Source organism: Harmonia axyridis, chromosome 4 (assembly GCF_914767665.1).
Source record: "Harmonia axyridis chromosome 4, icHarAxyr1.1, whole genome shotgun sequence".
In the NCBI taxonomy this organism is placed as follows: Eukaryota; Metazoa; Arthropoda; class Insecta; order Coleoptera; family Coccinellidae; genus Harmonia; species Harmonia axyridis.
The window spans coordinates 7,269,639-7,291,636 of record NC_059504.1 but is presented as its reverse complement, the minus strand read 5'-3'; the positions used below and the strand labels follow the sequence as shown (position 1 = coordinate 7,291,636).

The window sequence follows — 21,998 nt, the reverse complement described above, 5'->3', positions numbered from 1 at the left end:
TTGCAATAAAACAACGATGGATTATTCGATTGAGATGAATTTGATTTATCCGCAAGATAATCTTGTGGCATTACATTTTAAATATGATTTCTGGCATATGACCGCCACGGCTGGCTCGGATGTAGTCCAATATGGACGTCCAATTTTCGATTACTTTTACCAACATTTGTGGCCGTATATCGGCAATAACACGGCGAATGTTGCCCTCCAAATGGTCAAGGGTTTGTGGCTTATCCACATAGACCAATGACTTTACATAGCCCCACAGAAAGTAGTCTAGTGGTGTTAAATCACAAGATCTTGGAGGCCAATTCACAGGTCCAAAACGTGAAATTAGGCGGTCACCAAACGTGTCTTTCAATAAATCGATTGTGGCACGAGCTGTGTGACATGTTGCGCCGTCTGGTTGTAACTACAGCTTCTGGACATCATGGTTGTTCAATTCAGGAATGAAAAAGTTAGTAATCATGGCTCTATACCGATCACAATTGACTGTAACGTTCTGGCCATCATCGTTTTTGAAGAAGTACGGACCAATGATTCCACCAGCCCATAAAGCGCACCAAACAGTCAGTTTTTCTGGATGTAACGGTGTTTCGACATACACTTGAGGATTAATTTCAGTCCAAATGCGGCAGTTTTGTTTGTTGACGTAGCCATTCAACCAGACGTGCGCTTCATCGCTAAACAAAATTCGATTATGAAAATCGGGAACACAGAACCATTATTTTCGGAATAAAATTGCACTATTTGCAAGCGTTGTTCAGGCGTGAGTCTATTCATGATGAATTGCCAAATCGAACTGAGAATAAATCACTTGACAGCTGTTAAATCAGTCGCCATCTTGAACAGTAATGCCAACTTTAAGTTATATACCTCGAAAAAAACACCCGTTATTTCTGCAATCTCGTGCGCGCTTAGACCAAATAAGGGGATTCCTCGAGCGCCGAGATACTTACGCATTCGCCAGCGTGACTTTATTGGTAGTGTTCTCACATTTCTATGAAATCTATTGGTAGATTTTGGTAGTTTTAGAAATATCACACCAGTTGGCAACTTGGAAAACCAACAACCAACTAGCCCACAGATGAGCAACTTAATCGCAACTTAGTCGCAACTTGACAAGTTGGCAACTTGGTTGACAACTAAGTTGCTCGCCTGTGGGTCCTATAAGACTCCTCGAAACAATCAAGTTTTATGCACATTTTCCAGATAAATTGCATTATTAGATTTTTAATCATTCTAGATGAAATTAAATATTTTTGGTGTTCAACTATAAATCAAGTTGAAATCCAAGATGTACTTTCTCTCTTTAAACTCGGAGCATCTTGCCGAAATGAAGTCATTTTCAAAGGAAACAAGCCACCAACACTCTCTCTTTATATGCAATAAATTTAGTGGATACGGTTTTAGTGAACGTTTACCGTGAGATGTAGAACATATTTTCTACGTTGTAAACGACGTGGCTTCGATAGAAACTGTTACCCTACCCCATTTCCTAGCGCTTAAAAAACATTTTTCATCATCATAAACGATATAAACTACTATTAAATGTCTTCTCTTCCAGACTTTTATATCACATCATTAACTTTATGAAATGGAAAGATTTAATTTCATTTTCTTCCTGTGGGTTATTAAAGGTACCGTTAAACTTCTTTGCAAATTATTTAGATTCGTAGTTGTCAATTCAATTTTCCTCAGGTTATTAAATTTGCATTTACAGTTTGTCGGTATTTCGCATTTGAATTCTAGTAATATCGAATATTCAATTGGGAACACACTTTTCAATAATTTCCTCAGGTTTTATGATGGAAAATGAGGAAGTTAATGATGTGCATCTGTTCATAAAATTTTTGCACGAAATTAACCTCCAAAGTGAAAGCCATGTGATCATGGAATAACTCGAAACTTTCAACATAAAGCTACTTCATGAAAAAGCACGAGAAATAATGAATTTTACCACTAAAGTGTACCAGAAAACACACTGGAAATTGTTTTGAAGTTCATACCTCTACCGTTAGGGGGCTTAATAGCTATCGTCGAGTAGAAAAATTAATTTTTTCGGTAACCGTCCGGGAAGTGCTCACTTTCCGGAAGCTTTTTCTCTGCGAAAGTAGCATTTCCCGGCCTAGTCCGGAAAGTACGTACTTCCCGGACTAGGCCGGAAAAAAATCACGTCGTTTGTGTCATTGTGAATATGAAAATCTGAGTAGATATATTTTTAATAAATACAGTTGGTCATTACCATGGTAACCGAGAAAACGGCTGACAGTTCATATGAAATTAGTTTTCAACAATTTGCATGTTTTTATATCGCAATCGCAATAAAATATGGAAAGCAGCAACGATAGTGTTATTCTACACGGTTGCCGAAAAATTATTGTACGCAACACGCCCGAAAATGGTTTTTTCGGACTCAAAGATTTTGTCTATTCGTCAAAAAAAAACCTTTTTTCCGGACTTGTTACGTAATAGTAATTTACGTAACAAGTCCGGAAAATAGGGTTTTTTTGGACGAATAGACAAAATTCCAGGACGAGCGTGAGCGAGTCCTGGAAGTCTGTGAGTCCAAAAAAACCATTTTCGGGCGTGTTGCGTACAATATTTTTTCGGCAACCATGTAAAATAACACTATCGCTGCTGCTTTCCATATTTTATTGCGATTGTGATAAAAAAACATGCAAATTTTAGACAACTAATTTCATATGAACTGTCAGCCGTTATCTCGGTTTCTATGGATTCTATGATTCTTTTCCGGCCTAGTCCGGGAAGTACGTACTTTCCGGACTAGGCCGGGAAATGCTACTTTCTCAGAGAAAAAGCGTCCGGGAAGTGAGCACTTCCCGGACGGTTGCCGAAAAATTACTATTACTCCAAAATATGAATGTTTTAATCTCCTAATGATATAGCCTCACGAAATTTTCATGATCATTTCTTTCACCATTTTGAAACTTATTTTAATTTTCAATCTTCACCAATGATTCTTCTCCTAGTGCTTCACACTCGGCTCAAAATTCGAATAAGGACATTTGCTCAAAATGATATTCCTCTATCTTTATGGAATAAGTAACCATTGATTTTGAGATTCTGGAATATTTTATAATGCAAAATATCACCTCCAGTATTTTCAGAGTTTCAAAAATCCGAAAATTGTTGAATTCACATGTTTTCGGACTATCAGATTCATGTTAAATTATTCTTTATTTTCTCCTTCTTTTGGATATGTTGGAATTTTCTGACAACTCATTCATTAGACCGAATTTCAAAAGTCGGAAGTCTACATTTACCACTACTTTTTGATGTTTGTCGATAAATTAAAAAATATTTCTGCAATTTCATTTTATGAGTGACTCAGTCATCAAGTCCTAGATCGTAATATACCTAATGATCATGCAGTGTCATCACATCTTTGTGCAGCTTCCTCATTTTTTAACAGGCGGAAAATGCCACATCAATTTGTTCATTAATAGGATTTCCTTTCAACGTATTAACCATAATTATTCCATTCTGAAACACTCCAATTTAAAAATTCCTCAGCAGGATGCGCATTTTCTTTCAGTTGATCCTACAATTCACTTCTCACAATTTCGTGATAAACTGCATAAAAAGAGGTCAAGGCTAAACGAAAAGATGACTCTTTTTTAGTTTTAAGTACTTCCGGGTCCACCGAAAATAGAGAAGGTTTGTGATCAAGATCAATTTCGGGATGAAAACAATTTTTGGTATCTGTTGTCATCAAATAGGTGCAAAAACTTTAGTGATGTGAATCTTTGTCAAAAATTAAAGGGAGTCTTTCATGTAAATAGGGATTCACGGCTTGGCCTAATTTTCAAGCTACTTGGCTTGAGCTTGACTTGAGTCAAGCTCAAGTCAAGTAGTAGTTCGACTTGAAATAAAGTCAAGCTCAAGCCAAGTAGCTTGAAAATCATGTCAAGCCGTGAATTCCTATTTGAAAGAGAACTGTTTAGGGAAATATTCAAAAAAAGAATTATTCTGCTTTTGAAAAATTCCCGAATATATTGATGACATTAATATCTACTTCCGCGAAAAACATTTATTCAAAATACGCTATTGAAATATCAAAAACTGAACCATAAAATTGAGGAATATTGTCGAACAAAATACATACCTACCAACTGAACTATTATGATAAAATATCCAGAATAAAATTTTATAATAATAAGCACCAAATTAGAAACTGGGAATATGGAAACTTGAACTTTTGAACTCGCCAACTGCCCAGTTGCGCACTTGGAGATCACATAGTTCTAGAAAGCCCCTGATTTCACACCAGTGTATTTGTGTATTTCTCATTTTTTTCGAAATTCTGCTATAAATTCTATTATGATTCTCACTATATTATTCATTTGAAATTGTGCACGAAGCAGTACGAAATAAAGGCACTTGGTTATTGTTATTATTGTTTTATATATTCGGAGAACTGGCACTCAAAAATCTGGCTAGGTTGTAATACTTCAGAACTATCAAATTTCGAACGTATCAGTCGATTACGAAAGGATCACGTCGAAGGGGGCTATGAATATGAAAAAGATATGGTTGGAAACCGGTGAAAACTGGTATATTCAAACTTGAAAAAAGAGAATTCATTACGTCATTAAGAAATATCTTTCCATAAATATTTGAACTTTTCTGAGGTTATCTTAGGCATCAGATTTGGATTAGTCAACAGAGGTGATCCATTGTCTACAAATAGTAGGTATACACTAATTTTATTCGTCGACCTGTGAATCTACTTTGTATACTTGAATAATTTGACCTTGTCTATCGACATTTCAGATGATAATACACTGTGTACGTGAAGTATGGAACAAATTGATTTTTAGCTAAACAGACCATTTTGAGAAATAATCCTGAAACACGTCGATTTTTGATTTTAATATACCGTATTTTAAAATTATAATCTAATATACAGGGTGAATTACTTCCGAGTAATGACGTTACCGTCATTTTTAAATGGAACACCCCCATTTTGTCTCAATTTTCCGATCACTCTAGCTGAGCTGATTCCAAAAATGTATCACATGTTGATTCCAATTGTTACATGGTGAACAAAAATACAATAGTTATGTGTGTGCTCATAAAGTAACGCGTAACATTCTTTATTAGTTAAATTAACAATACTATCAAAAATACTTATTGCCTATCGGCAATTGGTTTGAATGTAACACCCTGTGGTTTGTTACATGTTTAGATTAATAAAAATGAGCTGTTTCCAAACATGTTTGGTACTTGTGGTCTAGCAGACAGAATATGAAAGAAATTATTTCATATCAATTTGAAAAAAAACATAGACGTCTAGTTTTTTGTGAAATGTCATTATTTGTTTAATAATTTATTGGTGTTCAATGACAGTTTATTACTACAATATTCTGGTATTCGTGAATGTTTTAATTATTGTTTAGATTATTATTATTATTATCATATTGTATTTTTGTCCACCCTGTACTAATTGGAATCAACATGTGATACATTTTTGGAATCAGCGCAGCTAGAGTAATTGGAAAATTGAGACAAAATGGGGGTTCCATTTAAAAAAATGACGGTGACGTCATTACTCGAAAGTAATTCACCCTGTATATTAGATTATTATTTTAAAATACGGTAGATTAAAATAAAAAATCGGCGTGTTTCAGGATTATTTCTTAAAATGGTCTGTTTAGCTAAAAATGAATTTGTTATATACTTTATGGACACAGTGTATAAGGATCAGATGTGAATTAGACGTTTCAACTGCACACAGCGGAAAAATTAAGAAAACGGACAAAATCTCGATGTAGTTTGTAGTTCCTTTTCTTAATTCATCGGGTACATATCTGTCCAAACGTCGTCCTCAAACAATTACTCTGTTGTTTATATACAGGGTGTATCAGTTTTAATCGTTAAAAATTCAATGGGATATTTTCCTCGTTTTCCTGATTCGGAAAAATGTATATTATATACCTCTATCTCGATCCCTAAGAGAGATACAGGTGTGAAATAGCTTCCATAAAAAAGCTTGAATTCAAATGAAATTTTGCATGGCTACCCTACTCCCTAAGGGCTATTTTATGAAGATATTTTCGATTTTCGGGGAACAACAGTGGCTTGCAATTCGGTCACATCTCAAGTATTTCGAAGAAAAAAGTATACCGCTGTTTTTTGGAAGGAATGAACGAAGCAATATCGAATTGCTCGTTCAATTTGGAATATAATTTGCTTCTACAGAACAAAATTTGAAATTTCAGATCCAGAGATGATTAGCTTTTTCGAAAGACGTGCTAACTCGAAATTGGCTACAAATTCATAATTTAGTCAGCCACGAATTGAATTCGGTAATATCTCGGATATCTTTCGCATTAAGTGAACGTATCTGTCAAACAAACAATCACATCTATTGTTTCAAGATATCTCTCCGAGATATTACCGAATTCAATTCGTGGCTGACTAAATTATGAATTTGTAGCCAATTTCGAGTTAGCACGACTTTCGAAAAAACTAATCATCTCTGGATCTGGAATTTCAAATTTTGTTCTGTACAACCAAATTGTACTTCAAATGGAATAAGCAGTTCGATATTGCTTCATTCATTCCTTCAAAAAAACAGCGGTATACTTTTTTATTCGAAATACTTGAGATGTGGCCGAATTGCACGCCACTGATGTTCCCCCAAAATCGAAAATATCTTCATAAAATAGCCCTTAGGGATTAGGGTAGGCATGCAAAATTTCGTTTGAATCCAAGCTTTTTTATGGAAGCTATTGCATAAAAATGATTTTTTCTTGTGAACTTCAACACCCTGTATCTCTCTTAGGGATCGAGATAGAGGAATATAATATACATTTTTCCGAATCAGAACAACGAGGAGAATATCCCATCAAGTTTTTAACGATTGAAACTGATACACCTTTCACAAAGATTTAAAATAAAAAAATAAAAGAAGGGTTTTATCCAGATGTGAGTGAATTGTTGGATGTTGTTCATGATGATGTTCGAAATTTGTATAAATAATGTAATCACATCAGACATAAGATATAAGTCCGTCTGACCGTGTCTTGTTTGACCTCGTTTTTTTTCCCTGAATGCTCACTATAATTGGCACAAATTCACATGAGGCTTATATTAGAATGAAGTCTTGGGATTCCTAGCAATCTCAGTCAGTCAGTCAGTGTAATAATTATTATGCCTTTCCAGGCTGGTTAACACACACTTAGTATTCACAAAATGTAGGGAAATTAATGTTACATTGTTTCGAATTAGCTCATTCTTGCTATGAATTAGCAAGAAAGAATAGGAATATGTGAGGCAGAATGAAAATTGGAATGAACGAGAATTAAATATTTGCGTGTTGGCGGTGTATGAAATAAAGTAAATAGTGAAACTAATTTTATATTTGAGAGCAACTAATTGTATTTTACGCTTATTATTTCTAATAATTAATCTTTGAAGTCAAAAATTTTGATGTATTACAGTTGTTTCTAAGTGTTAATTTACGTTTTGAAAGACAAAAGTCGGCAGGAGTCATATGAGGTGAAAAAGATGGTTGTCCGATATTATTTTTTATTAGGTGTACAACTTTTGCAATAGATGGCTGCAAAGGTAAGTGGTACTCGAAATGAATAGATCGTAGATGTCATACAATAAGTTTAGGTATTTATTAACATAACGCCATCTAAATATTAGTCGATTTGTGTCTTCATCATAAAGTTATTTTCAATTGAATATATCAGTTTACGGTCCAAATTCTCGTCATTTGCATGAGGTTTTGATTTTCTGTTTTATTATGAAGGAATCTGCAGTTTAGGCTCATCGAATGCTCTCAAATACCTATGGTGAGGCAGCAATTAGTGGAAGAACTTGCCGAGAGGGGCTTCAACGCTTCTAGAACGGAGATTTTGACGTCGAAGACCAGCATGTCGGTGGAAGAGAGAAGATGCAGAATTGGAGGCATTACTTGATTTGACTCGTGTCAAACGCAACAAGAATTGGCAGGATCATTGGGAGTGACGCCTGAAAGTCATGGGAATGATTCAGGAACAAGGAAATTGGGTGCCGTACGAGTTGAAGCTGAAATATGTTGAAAGGCGGTTTGCATTGCATTGTGACTGGAGACGAAATATGGATTCATAACGATAATTCTAAGCGCTGAAAATCATGGGGATATCCCGGTCATGCTTCCACGTCGACGGCCAAACCAAATATTCACGGTTCCAAGGTCTAATATACTCGTTTACATTACTGATATTCAAATCAAACCTCTCTTTGGAAAATCCTACAAATACTTACTATAAAATTGGCAAAAATGCTAAATGACAGATGAAGCTCAAAATTCCGAGTTTAGAGATTGATTATGTCATCCACTTACAAAATTCATTCATCCCATCGATCTTATTGCTTGAATAACCCAAACAGTAATAGAAAACATTGAAAACATAAACAAGTACTATGTCAGTATCATGTTTCTCGAGCAATACACTTTTTAGCAAGGTAGTAATACATTTTATGAATTGTTTCTATTTTTAGACTTTTATGTTTGGGTAGAAGTGAAATGTTACAATGTCAGTATCTTCAGCAATCTTTAATTGTTGAAATATACAGGGTGTTTCATCATAAACTGGACAAACATAATATATAGGTAGTCGTGAAGATGACGTCGGGAGAATCATTTTTGCCTTATGATATATATCTTGTTTTCAAAGCTCAACCGAGATATAGGGTGTTCAACGTAATTTCTGAGCAATATTCTATTGAGTGGAGTCAGTTATGTTACAATTTCTGGTTACATCAAATTATTTTCGAATGCTGACCATACTCAATAAAATATGGCTCAGAAATTACGTTGAACACTCTGTATCCGCTTAATATGCTTCGAAAACGAGATATAAGTCATAAGGCAAAAATTATTCTCCCGGTGACATCTTCACGACTATATTATATGAAACACCCTGTATTACTGAAATCACATTAAAGGAGAACTGTTAATGGTCTGTAAGATCTCGTTATCCCGAAACCCATTTTCAGGTGGATATCACTCATTCGTTATCGATTTAATAGACCAATAAAATCAACTATAAAATTTCAGGTTCAATGAACCTACATATAAAACTCGCAAATTTCTATTTTTCGACTGAGGGGGCGTATCTTCATTATGATGATCAACTTGCACTTTCAACACCCGTCACATTATAGCTGATTGATAACGATTTATTTCATGCTTTAAAAACGAGCAATAAATTAATTGATAACGTATCTATTAACTTAAACGAGATAATCATTCAGGTTTGAGATCAATATTATTCGTCCTGTATTTTGAAATAAAATTAATGAGAGAGATGAATAAGAGCTTAATAATCCTTCATATTTTACAAATAAGGAACTTGTGGATTTTGTAAATTATTTATATGTAGTAGTTTCGAAATGAGAACATTTTGATTAGGGCCCACTGCATATTTTGAAATTATTTTCATTGTATTGGTGATATCTGAATTGCAATTTTTTAACCTTAGAGGTATAGGAAAACATAAGTATTAGATTGTGGTTATTTTTTTTTCGGAAACGCTTTTTTTTTGAGTTATAAGCCAAAATTGAAATTTATATTTGAGCGATTTCTACATTGGTCATTATCCTGTTTGTTTCTGTTTGTGGTACAATATTGAAATAAAAACATTATTGAAACATTTTCTCGATACTTCATTGGGACACTCTGATTTTTCGAAACGATTTGCTTGATCAGCTGTAATAAAAATGTGTTTTTTTATGGAAACGATAGTTAAAAATGACATACGAAGAATCAGCCTACTGAAAAATATATGGAATATCATATATCGTCCCCAGATTCGTTTAGATATCATGATAAACATGTTTTCGTGCGAAATTTGAATTATTGAATACAAAGTAGGCTGAATCTTAGAATAATATATCATTAAGTATGGTGTTGCTATTATTTTGCGGTTGAATATTTTATGGAACTCATAATTTTCCATGATTTGATCTTTGTTATGAGATAAAAAATAATAAATAAATATTCAACCACAAAACCAGTACCGAGCGTAAAGATATACATATTAATTTGAGATTCAGCCTATTTATATTTAATAATTAGAATTTCATATATCAACTATATTTTTCATGATATCTGGATGAATCTGAAGAAGAAATATGATATATTATAAATTTTTGAAACTGAAAAGAAACAGAAAGTTATTATATATATATAAACTATTGTTTCTATGAGAAAATGTGAATAATAGCTCAGCAAGGAAACCTCTTGGCAAAAATCAATACGAAGGAAGTTGAAAAAAAAAGGGTTAAAAAATAGACAGGACTCGTAAGAGATATTTACTCAGATCCTAAGAAAACTCAAGAATCTAAGTCTAACCTCCTCTATTCGATTTTTACATGTGTAAATTGAAAGTTCACTAAGGAGTAAACTCATTTGGATTAAGATCAACATTTCGGGTGCAAATTCATCATAAGCTCAGCTCGGAAGAAGAGAAGATATATGAGGATGGTTCAATTATGATTAATTTGCAGCACTGGTAGGCTCAACATTTATTATAAGTTACTTCAAGCTAAACTTTGTTATTCAAACTTTCCCACCTTGTGAACATGCTAATGTTTCATTTTCTTCCAATTATCTTACGCGCTCTCCTCTTTGATCTACAGCATCTTGAATAACACCTAAATATTCTTTGTATAAACTGTATCATATATCATCGAGATTTTAGGAAATGTGAGCTTATCAGAAACAACATAAAAATGATTTAAATCTGAGTATAAAAATGACAATTTTCATTGCGTACCAGCCACAGAGGAAATTGAGCCTTTCTATGATTTTGGAAATTAAAAGAAACATATCTTTTCAATAAATTTTGTGTTTCATTGACGAACTTATGGTCTATTATTACGAGATGTGATTTTCCTTGTGTAGCTATCAAGGAATAATGATAGAGAATGCTTGTGATATTTCAGTCCATTCTGGTAAAGATTATCATGGAAATAGATCGTACAGCTCTAAAGTATATCTGAAATAGAGCTTACAATGATGTCAGATTTTCTATGTTATGAAAGTTTCAAAACTACGTTAAAAGTTCATAATTCAAACATATCCACTTGTCTGAACTAACGTTTTACTTATAATAGCGAAATAGTTGAAGTTGAAGGAAGCTTCAGTATTAGTTTCTGGGTTCACTACTTCGCAAACTATCATTCGACTAGAATACAGGTTTTCTAAAGACATGAGCAGTTGCAGCGAAGTGGTTTAGGTACATACTGCACATCTTGAATCAATTCAACTTCACTCGAAAACACGTTTTCAAATATGTATAAAAAACGCATTTATGTGCAATGAAAAGTCGATTGTTTAGAAAAATTACGTTCTTCTTGTAGAAAAGATGAAACATCGATATTCTATCTCAAAAAATATCAATGAGCAACCGGAGACTTTAAAACTACAAGACTTTTCTTCTTTGACGAAGAAATTAACGCAGAAAAAGCGGGAGATAACAATTCAAAAATAGCAAATAAATTCAAATTGAAGGATTTATTGAATCTCCGTACTTCATAGAAAGTCTCAATAATTAGAAGTTTGGACTCCCTGACACAAGAGGCGCGCAATGCAATGCTTGTTGATATTCAATTTTTCTGCATATACAAATGTCGATAGTCAACTCTGTTAACCAAATCAAAATATTTTGACAAAATAAATGAATATTGATAACCCTCTTATGTCACGGAATGGAACAAAATAATCAACATTGCGAATTATGTATTCAGAATATCGATGAAATGGGTACAAAAGAATAAAATAGGACTAGTGATAAATTATGACACATAAAAATGCAAATTGAAGAATTTATTGAATCTACGTACCAACCTACACTCAACAGAAAACTCTATAACTAGAAATTTGGAATTCCCTCACAGAAATAGCGTGAACTGCAATTATTGTTGATTTTCAGCTCTGTTAATTGTATTTGCATGTCGATAGACAAATCTAATAACTTTATCAAGATATTTTGGTGTTGGAAATTTATATTAATGATTCCTTTAATACCAGGCATGAAATAAAATAAACAGCAATTTGAATAATTCAGAATATAGATGAAATAGATACAAAACAATAAAATACGATTAGACTGAAAGCGTTAAGTGATAAATTATGACATACATAAAAATGCAAATTGAAAAGATTTATTGAATTCAAGTATATGTATACCTAATGAAAATCTCAATGACTTAGAGTAGGTATTTAATTCCCTGGTAGAAAAGATGCACAATGCAATTTTTATTGAGTTTCAGAATTATTGCACCTACATGTCGGTAGTAAATTCTATTGGTCCCTTGATTGGGTTTTAATCATTACTGAAGAATTGGTTCATCGAAAATCATCTCGTTATCGGTTTTTCAAAAATGTCATCAGTTTTAAAAATAATAAGGTTTTCGACTTTTTTTTTTCTATTTGGAGATTCAATTCATTTTGTTTCTATTGTATACTTGTTATTAAGTCATATATAGGGTGTCTTATTTAAAAAGCACCAACTTTCTTCTATATCTCTAGAGCGATACACAATTTCAAATAAAATGGAACACCCTATACATATATGTATATGACTTGATTACAATTATACAATGGACACAAAATGAATTAAACCTCGAAATGAAAAATGAAAAAAATATATATATATGGTGTCCCATCAAAAAAATTAAGTTGAAAAACACAATATCTTTGAAACGGATGTCATTTTAGAAAAACCGATAACGGGATTCTTTTCGACAAATTTGTGGTCAAAAACTTCGTTCGAAAAAACATATCGGGGATCCTTCAGAGTTTTTTCTTCAAGTTTTCTAGTTCTAGAGATGCTTTCAGTGTGTATCAAATTTGGGACACCATGTAGGCACATAAAAATTGAAATTTAAAATATTTATTAAATCTATTTTAAAACCACTAGAATTTTTTTGCATTTTCATCCGAGACATAAAGCAAAATAAACAACATGTTGACAAATGCAAGAATCTCGATGAAATGCAAAACAATAAAATACTACTACACGACAAGCGTTCAATAATGAATAATTTAATATATTAACTTGCAATTTCTACCTACATCCTCAACATAAATCTAAATTTTCCGGTATTTTGAATTCCAATCCCAAGAAAAAGCGCGAATTTTAAATATCTAGCAATCATGACCTACCTGTCAGCCCCCTTATAGCAAGTGTAACCAAACCAAACACCCGCACACTAGATTGAGTCAATACCGAGATGTCGAAAAATCAACAACGTAACTTTTCAACTGAACAGATCGTACAATTTTAGTCATGTTTTCGAACTATATATCTCGACTCCGGCTACTCTGACAATAGTCAGTGGGAATATGATCGAGGTCCCTGGGATGATAGCGATATCATTTGAAGCGTTCTATGTCATTGCTGTGCCAACTGCGTTTATGACTATCATTGCACGAAAAACCACCTAAACATTGGCGTAGACAGGTAGGAGCTTGGGTGGCAACGGTTCCCCTAGAAAGCTCGGTACATAAAATCTACCCATCACAGATACAACAACTCTGCTTCCGCCTTTTTTTTCCGAAATTCGAGGCTTCACTGTGAAAAACTGATTATAAAGGGTGTTTTTTTTAGAGCTATATAACTTTAAATTGCAATAAAACAACGATGGATTATTCCATTGACATGAATTTTATTGATCCGCAAGATAATCTTGTGGCTTTACATTTTAAATATGATTTCTGGCATATGATCGCCACGGCTGGCTCGGATGTGGTCCAATCTGGACGTCCAATTTTCTATTACTTTTTCCAACATTTGTGGCCGTATATCGGCAATAACACGGCGAATGTTGTCTTCCAAATGGTCAAAGGTTTGTGGCTTATCCGCATAGACCAATGACTTCACATAGCCCCACAGAAAGTAGTCTAGCGGTGTTAAATCACAAGATCTTGGAGGCCAATTCACAGGTTCAAAACGTAAAATTAGGCGGTCACCAAACGTGTCTTTCAATAAATCGATTGTGGCACGAGCTGTGTGACATGTTGCGCTGTCTTGTTGGAACCACAGCTCCTGGACATTAGGTTGTTCAATTCAGGAATGAAAAAGTTAGAAATAATGGCTCTCTACCGATCACCATTGACTGTAACGTTCTGGCCATCATCGTTTTTGAAGAAGTACGGACCAATGATTCCACCAGCCCATAAAGCTCACCAAACAATCGGTTTTTCTGGATAAAACGGTGTTTCGACATACACTTGACGATTAGCTTCACTCCAAATGCGGCAGTTTTGTTTGTTGACGTAGCCATTCAACCAGAAGTGCGCTTCATCGCTAATGGACGTATTCCGCACAGAACCATTATTTTCGAAATAAAATTGTATTATTTGCAAGCGTTGCTCAGGGTGAGTCTATTCATGATGAATTGCCAAACCAAACTGAGAATAAATCACTTGACAGCTGTTAAATCGGTCGCCATCTTGAACAGTAATGCCAACTTAAAGTTATATACCTCAAAAAAAACACCCTATAGAATTTCAATGTTAATATGAATATCCAAAAAAACATATTTTATGTCTGTAGTACCAAATATCTTTAAAGTTTTGTTTAGAAAAAACATGAATGTTAAAGAAACCAGTTTTTTGTCTTTTTAGACTCTTCCAAGAGAAAATCCTGGCTACGCCAATGCACCTAAAACACTTTCCTCCCATTGAGTAGCTAGGTATGGAGAACCTGAAGCCTGTTCTTGATATGGCAACGGCTATGGAAATTCATTCTAGACATTTGCATTCAATATGAGGAGATTATGTCCTAGGGCAGGGATAGAATAATAATTTCATTTTTGTTCATTTCGTAGTTTCCAGCTTGACTATCGTTTTTCAGTGGCGGTAATAGATTGTTAAAGAAAAACTTATACCAAGTCACGAAATGCGAAAGCCCTGACGTCATCAGGAGATTTTGCGCCCTTGATCCAATTCGTATTCATGTAATTTTTGCACGAAAATTCGCCAGCAAGTTTTTGCGTCTTGAAATAAAAGTATATTAATATACAGGATGCCCCAAACAAAAATTTGACCCCTCCAGAATTCAGAAACGAAGAATTTTCGAAGATTATAAAAAAATAGGTCAACTTCTGTTTTGAGGGGGAATTTCCATAATTGGTTTATTCGGAAAAAACCACCCCTATGAAAGAGTTTCAGGAATCTAAGAGTTTTGAAGAATACAATTAAAATTTTTAAGGTCTGTATTAAGTAGAAAGAATTCTTTTGACGACATTGTTCCCAAAAAACCCACTGAGGGTGGCAACAGCTCTTCTGATAATATGAAATATTAATTTGCTCAAAAAAATCACCAAATTTGAAAATTTTAACAAGGAGAAAAAAATCAAAAAAAAATTAACTGAACCACATCTGCACCTATTTCCTATTAAAAAAAATTAGGGGTTGTCACCACCCTCAGGTTGTTTTTTCGGAAAAATGTCGTCATAGGAATTGTTTTCTACCCACTGGAAGGGGTTGCTTCGTTGCGATAATTTTAGTTTAGGAGACAAAAAACACAACCAGCGCCATGTCAAGAAATCTTGGTGATTTTTCAATTATATTTGCTGATTTTTCGATGAGAAACTTTTTATTGTGCGTTATTGCGTTATCCAAAAGTCTTCTTATCGTAAAGCTATTCTTTTTGAAACTTTTTCTTCGATTTTCGATATTTCCATAATTATAAATAATATTAAATATTTGAATAAATCAAATAATAGATTATGTGTGATTGAAGTTATACAACTCACCGAATTAGGTAATTAGTATACTTATCATTTCCCTATTATGTACTGTTGTAGTTTGTACCACACTCCTATTGTTCTTAACTTGGGTTTAAAGTTCTTTTCTGCACTTGATTGACATTCTTAAGTTCCGCCTAATTCACTGTTTATATACGTATCTAATATATTATAATGATATCTGTAGTCATCAAACACCAGAAACAATTTGAAAACTCAATACTCAATAATCGAATAGCTCGATTATTTGCCAGTAATTGTGTATTTATGTATCTGTGAATCCTATCAGGTGATTCAACTGTCAGTAAACAAACTTCTTCATTGGATTATTTATGCAAATTTGAAGCATAAATATGAATACAAAGTATTCATTTTACGCTCCATAACAGAGGTGCAGTGTTATAAATTTTAATGGAAATATTAACTCTTTCCAAATATCCGAAAAGTTGATTTTTCTAAAATACTGCAGGTGTATATTGATTCGCCAATTTTTTGAACTGAAATCCAGACTAGGAATAACCTCTTTACAGAAATGTTAAATGCACACACTGGAATAAATTTTATATTTCAAACATACTTAATGATGTTTTTACATGAAAGAACATTTGCAACAATTTCATTGTTCCAACAACTTTACTGAAGTAATAATAAAACGTATACATTTGGAATAAAGAGCTTGTTTCTACCGGTTCGGACTAATACTGAAATTCGTCCATTAATATTTAATTTGGGTTAAATGTTGGTTAGGTCTCTCAAGTGCCATATTTGTGGTCCTCACATATTACCTCCAAGGTTCACCACATCCATGATCCATGATTTAATACAGATGGACTTAAATAATTACATATGTATGGCGTACCTACAGGGATTGCCCCTTAAGTGCAATAAACCTGAATTTTTGCGTCGATATGTGACAATGGATGAAACATGGCTCCATCATTTCACTCCGGAGTCAAATCAACAGTCAGCTCAGTGGACTGCACACGATGAAACAACTCCAAAGCGTTGAAAAACACAACTGTCAGCTGGCAAGGTTATGGCATCAGTATTCTGGGATGCGCAAGGTATAATATTCGTTGATTACTTCCAAAAGGCCATGTATCGTTTAAAGGATGAAATCGTTAAAAAACGGACCCATTTGAAGAAAAAAAAGGTGCTGTTTCATCATGACAATGTACCGTGTCACAAATCAGTGAAAACAATGGCAAAATTGCGTGAATTGGGCTGCAATTGCTTCTGCATTCACCTTATTCGCCAGATCTGGCCCCCATCGACATTTTACTGTTCTCAGACCTCGAAAGAATGCTCGCTGGAAAGAAATTTAGCGCCAAAGAAGAAGTAATCACCGAAACTGAGGCCTATTTTGAAGCGAAAGACAAATCGTACTACAAAAATGGCATCTAAAAATTGGAAGATCGCTATAATTTCTGTATCGTCCTCGAAGCCAACTATGTTGAATAATAAAATCGAATTTTGCCAAAAAAAATTGTTTTACTATGGTAGACCGGGGGCTTTTCAATTGGCCTGTTATTATTTGCACTTTTTTCCTTCAAATTATCGTTTGTTCCATCAATTTAGGAACATCCTGTAAAGCTTGACGCAGACGATGTTGCGGTTAAAAGCTAGTTGATGAAATTTGTCTATTCAAAGTTGAATCCACACGCATATTTCATAAAGGATCCCACTAAAATATCATCGTTTGTACATTATAAATATGAAGCCATTCAATCGAAAATGATTTTAATAGACTAATTAATTATATATTCAGTCTCTTGTTGATTGGGTTTCATCTTAACGCTAGAATGATAATGGCTTTGAAAGCTATTTATTATCGATTAAATTACTGGGGCTGTTACAGTGTTCGCTGTTTAGCACAATCAATAGAATATATTGAATACGGGGAATACCGCATTCTGCAGACTGTAAATAGTCGAATAGTGTAGGGTCAGGTCAGCATCTATGATTCATCAATGATCGATTTAATTTCCCATCAAACTCTGTGTTATGTATCTTTGATGTGTGATACTCTATGGTCCTTCAGCTGATGATTCAATTGGCTATTAGACACTGTTTCATGTACTCGTATCTCTTTGATGTTTACTTCTCGATGGTCCTTCAGCTGATGATCGATTTGCCTATTAGACTATGATGTGTTATGTATCCTTGATGTTTAACATTGTATCTTTGAATAATTGCGTTTGATAATATGTAATATTGAATTTTCAAGGATGAAGGAATTTGATTCTAACATTTAAACAAGGGCGTCTAAAATCTTGGGAGGCTTTAAGCTGATAAGGGAATATGTATATTCTTCCAATTTCCAGGTATTTCGTCAGTTGAATCAACGATATCAGATTATTTCAAGCTATTTGGATTAATAGTTAATTAGCAAAATAAATTAAACGTATTCTATAAGGGAAAAATTATCCAAACATCTACTTAACCTCTAACGGTTATAACGGCAAGCAACAAGTACATAATCTTGAATTTCACTGATATCTAAGAGGCCTCTATTTTCTACCTTAATCCTAATCAGATTTACGCAATGCAAAACATTCAATGTTTTTTCGTAAACAACAAGTATTTTGAAATAGGAGAAAGGTTTTGAGAGAAGAGAAAGTGAAGATAGTTTTGAAGTTATGAATATTGGATTTGGAATTTGAGACAAATCATTGGGTAATAACCTGTAGTCTACTTATTCTCCAATAAGCTGAGATATTTTGTGAGATAAAGGAAATATAAGAATCTGAACACTGATAGTTTTGACACATATGAACTAAAATATATATATTATTGAAAATTATCGGATTCAAAATTTATGGCTGGATTAAGATGTTACGTCAACTGAATGTCTGTTTCTATTATGGTTATCAAAATTCATATGGCAGAATTTTGAAAGCGTCGACTCTGAATTCATTTGTCGTTATCCCCTTTGTCATGTCAGATTTGTATCATTTGAATTTACATCACGCTTCAAATATCAATTAACGTAAAGAATTTTTAAAATTAGTTTTGAATGAATTGTAAGAAGCATGAGTCGAACTCTTCTTCATAACGTTTAACGTTATGTGGAACAACTGCATATTTTAAGATACAGAAAATGCGAATATACACCGCGCAAAAGAATTAACGCACATTATGGAAATCTCAAATTTATTCTACAACTGAAGGTATTCTCAATGATAATTATTTTTATCAGAATTATGCATGCATATGTTATCCACTTTCAACGTTTTTCTTCAATATAGATGTTTTTTCCCCGCAGGAATAAAAAAGATGAGATTATCAGATTTTGAATGTATTGGCTCCATTCTGAAATCAGTTGTTCTCAATCAATTCTAGTGATCAATAGTTTTTCTTTCGTTTGATTTTCTACACTCGATCGCTATGCAACGCGAAACACGCAATTTGACCCAAGAGGAATGTGCCCAAGCGGTAGTTTTGCGAGAAGAAGGGTGGACATACACAAGAATTGCGGAAAAGGTGTGTCCAGAATGTTGCAGCGATTCAGGGAGACAGGTATGAATGTCCGAAGACCAGGACAGGGTAGACCACGGGAAACAACTGCCATTCAAGAACGTTACTTGAGAGTTTCTTCGTTGAGACAACGGTTTGCAACCGCTCGCCTCCTTCAAAATCAGCTTGAGCAAACTCATGAGATGCAAATTAGCTCTCAGGCAATAAGAAATCGCCTCAGAGAATATGATTTAAGGCCTCGTGTCGCGGCAAGAGGCCCAGCTCTTACCCCAGCCCATAGAAGGGCGCGTTTGGATTTTGCGAGGGAGCATATCCATTGGAAAGAGGCTGATTGGGAAAGAGATCTCTTCACAGATGAGTCTAGATTCGGCCTCTACCATTGTGATCGACGTTCCCTTGTATACAGACGTCCACATGAAAGATATGCTCAGTGCAATTTCCTGAAAACTACTGGTTTCGCTCTGGATATACTCTCTCGCAAAATCCAAACGCGCCCTTCGATGGACTGGGGTAAGAGCTGGGCCTCTTGCCACGACACGAGGCCTTAAATCATATTCTCTGAGGAGATTTCTTATTGTCTGAGTGCTAATTTGCACCCCATTAGTTTGCTCAAGCTGATTTTGAAGGAGGCGAGCGGTTGCAAACCGTTGTCTCAACGAAGAAACTCTCAACTAACGTTCTTGAATGGCAGTTGTTGCTCGGGGTCTACCCTGTCCTGGTCTTCGGACATTCATACCTGTCTCCCTGAATCGCTGCAACATTCTGGACACACTTGTATGGGAAACTCCAAACCTTGCTGCAATTCCTGTGTATGTCCACTCTTCTTCTCGCAAAACTACCGCTTGGGCACATTCCTCTTGGGTCAAATTGTGTGAAAGAAAAACTATTGATCACTAGAATTGATCGAGAATAACTGATTTCAGAATGGAGCCAATACATTCAAAATCTGATAATCTCATCTTTTTTTATTCCTGTTGAGAAAAAACATCTGTATTGAAGAAAAACGTTGAAAGTGGATAACATATGCAAGCATAATTCTGATAAAAATAATTATCATTGAGAATACCTTCAGTTGTATAATAAATTTGAGATTTCCATAATGTGCGTTAATTCTTTTGCTCAGTGTAATTTATAATATTCAGAGAATCATAGAATCTTCGCATTCCCTTTTGAAGTGCGCATTCAAAAGTTGATATAGGTATGAATATATTTATTTATTTGCGTTTTCTTATAATCACACAAAAGAAAAATAACTAAGTCGAATGCTTCATACGTAAATCTATAGGTACTCACTCAGTAAATTCGCTAAAGTTATGATACTTCCTGTATTCACTTGTACAGAAATGAAATTCCACACATATTCCTAGATTTCGAGATCACAATTTAACACACACCAAATCGAATTATTTCATTTTCCGTTTCGAATAAAGTATATAAATCCCCGACAATTCTCTATTTTGATTGTTGAAAATTCAATTCATATCGTAGTGTCAAGCGTAGGTACAAACTGTTCTTTTGGCAACAAACTGAATCAGGAAAGAGACTTTCCCAGGATAAAAATAGAGAGCGATTGCAGCTATGAACGAAGGCCAGCGCTTATCAATATAAATTTGTTCCTGCTAAACCTATTTCCAGAATTTGATCTGAAATTTGGCACAGATGAGATTTTCAATCGAAATTATATGATTTCGAAAAGTTAATGAGTTCTGTTCAATATTTAGGTTCAGGTCAAACGTACCACTTTTCAACCACAAAATTGTGGTCGGTCTGAGGTGAGTAAAAACCTTTGGTCCCACAAACTTGTGGTCCGTCACATTACTAATTAGCTACTTACCACAATCCGACCACTATTTTGTGGTTTGATTCTAGCTGAAAAGTGTGACTTGAAGCATTGGTGTAAAAATTTGATCAATAACGACTGTGTTTTCATTGTGTTCAAAATATTTTGACAATCGAGGTTCCTCAAGTATGGCCGTCAGAAATGTTTTCCTGATTATTCCAAAATTACCAATTCGGTGAAGATGAAATTTCGCATGTGAATGTGCGATAACAATTTCAAGCTTGATGCAAAATTTTATGTTAATCGCATCATCAGAAACATAGTTAATTCAAGCAGGTTGGCGAAAAAAAAAACGATTTTCTGTAACAACAGATTCGTTATTTGAATATATTCAAATTATTTTGAAAAACGGGGTTCTGCGAATATGGAAATATAAATTCCAAGCTTGATGCAAAATTTCACGAAGATCGCTTCACCAGAACCATAGAAAATGCGAACAGAATTTTGATGAAGAAAGTTAGAGAATATTTTCGACTGAAATATGGTTTGTTTATGAAAAATAATAACTGGGAAGTTCATGCCCGAATTAAAGAAGAACCCCATCTAGATAAACTAACATAAACATAACTTAAAATCAGCATTTTCCTAGAATGTTTTGCAATTATCTTATGCCTTCTGAAATAGGATAACTTTTCAAGAATATCTACAACTTTATAATAAGAGAAATAGGAATTCGATATAGATATATGTTGGTAATGAATATTGCATGCATGGAATAGTCTCTTGTGGGTGTATTCACCTGTTCAGTGCATTTCTAATATTTTCAAGGTGAACCGCATTGAAGTGATATTTTTTTCCCAATATAATTATCGCGTATACCATCTGTATTTCTGAGGAAAGCAGTTGAAATTGAAACTCGTTTCTTCAAATGGAAGTATTTCGAACAATAGCTAACTATTTT

The 21,998-nt window shown here is 34.1% G+C and overlaps 2 protein-coding genes across 11 annotated transcripts in view; one reads left to right on the top strand and one right to left on the bottom strand.

Moving 5' to 3' along the window:
* LOC123677373 (protein Wnt-1) overlaps positions 1-21,998 on the top strand; it is a 157,929-nt gene that overhangs the window by 11,520 nt on the left and 124,411 nt on the right. The gene's annotated exons all lie outside the window — the stretch shown is intronic.
* The window catches only part of LOC123677371 (sodium bicarbonate cotransporter 3), a 66,630-nt gene that overhangs the window by 38,799 nt on the left and 5,833 nt on the right, over positions 1-21,998 (bottom strand). For 4 of the 9 annotated variants that reach the window (XR_006747095.1, XM_045613855.1, XM_045613857.1 and 1 more), the window contains exon 1: positions 13,193-13,390. The exons of 1 other annotated variant lie outside the window; for it this stretch is intronic. The gene's annotated coding sequence lies outside the window, so the exon portion shown is untranslated. Of the gene's footprint in view, positions 1-13,192; positions 13,447-15,789; positions 15,923-21,998 lie in introns of those variants that run through there. 4 more of the 9 variants (XM_045613856.1, XM_045613858.1, XM_045613852.1 and 1 more) reach the window with 3 other exon arrangements.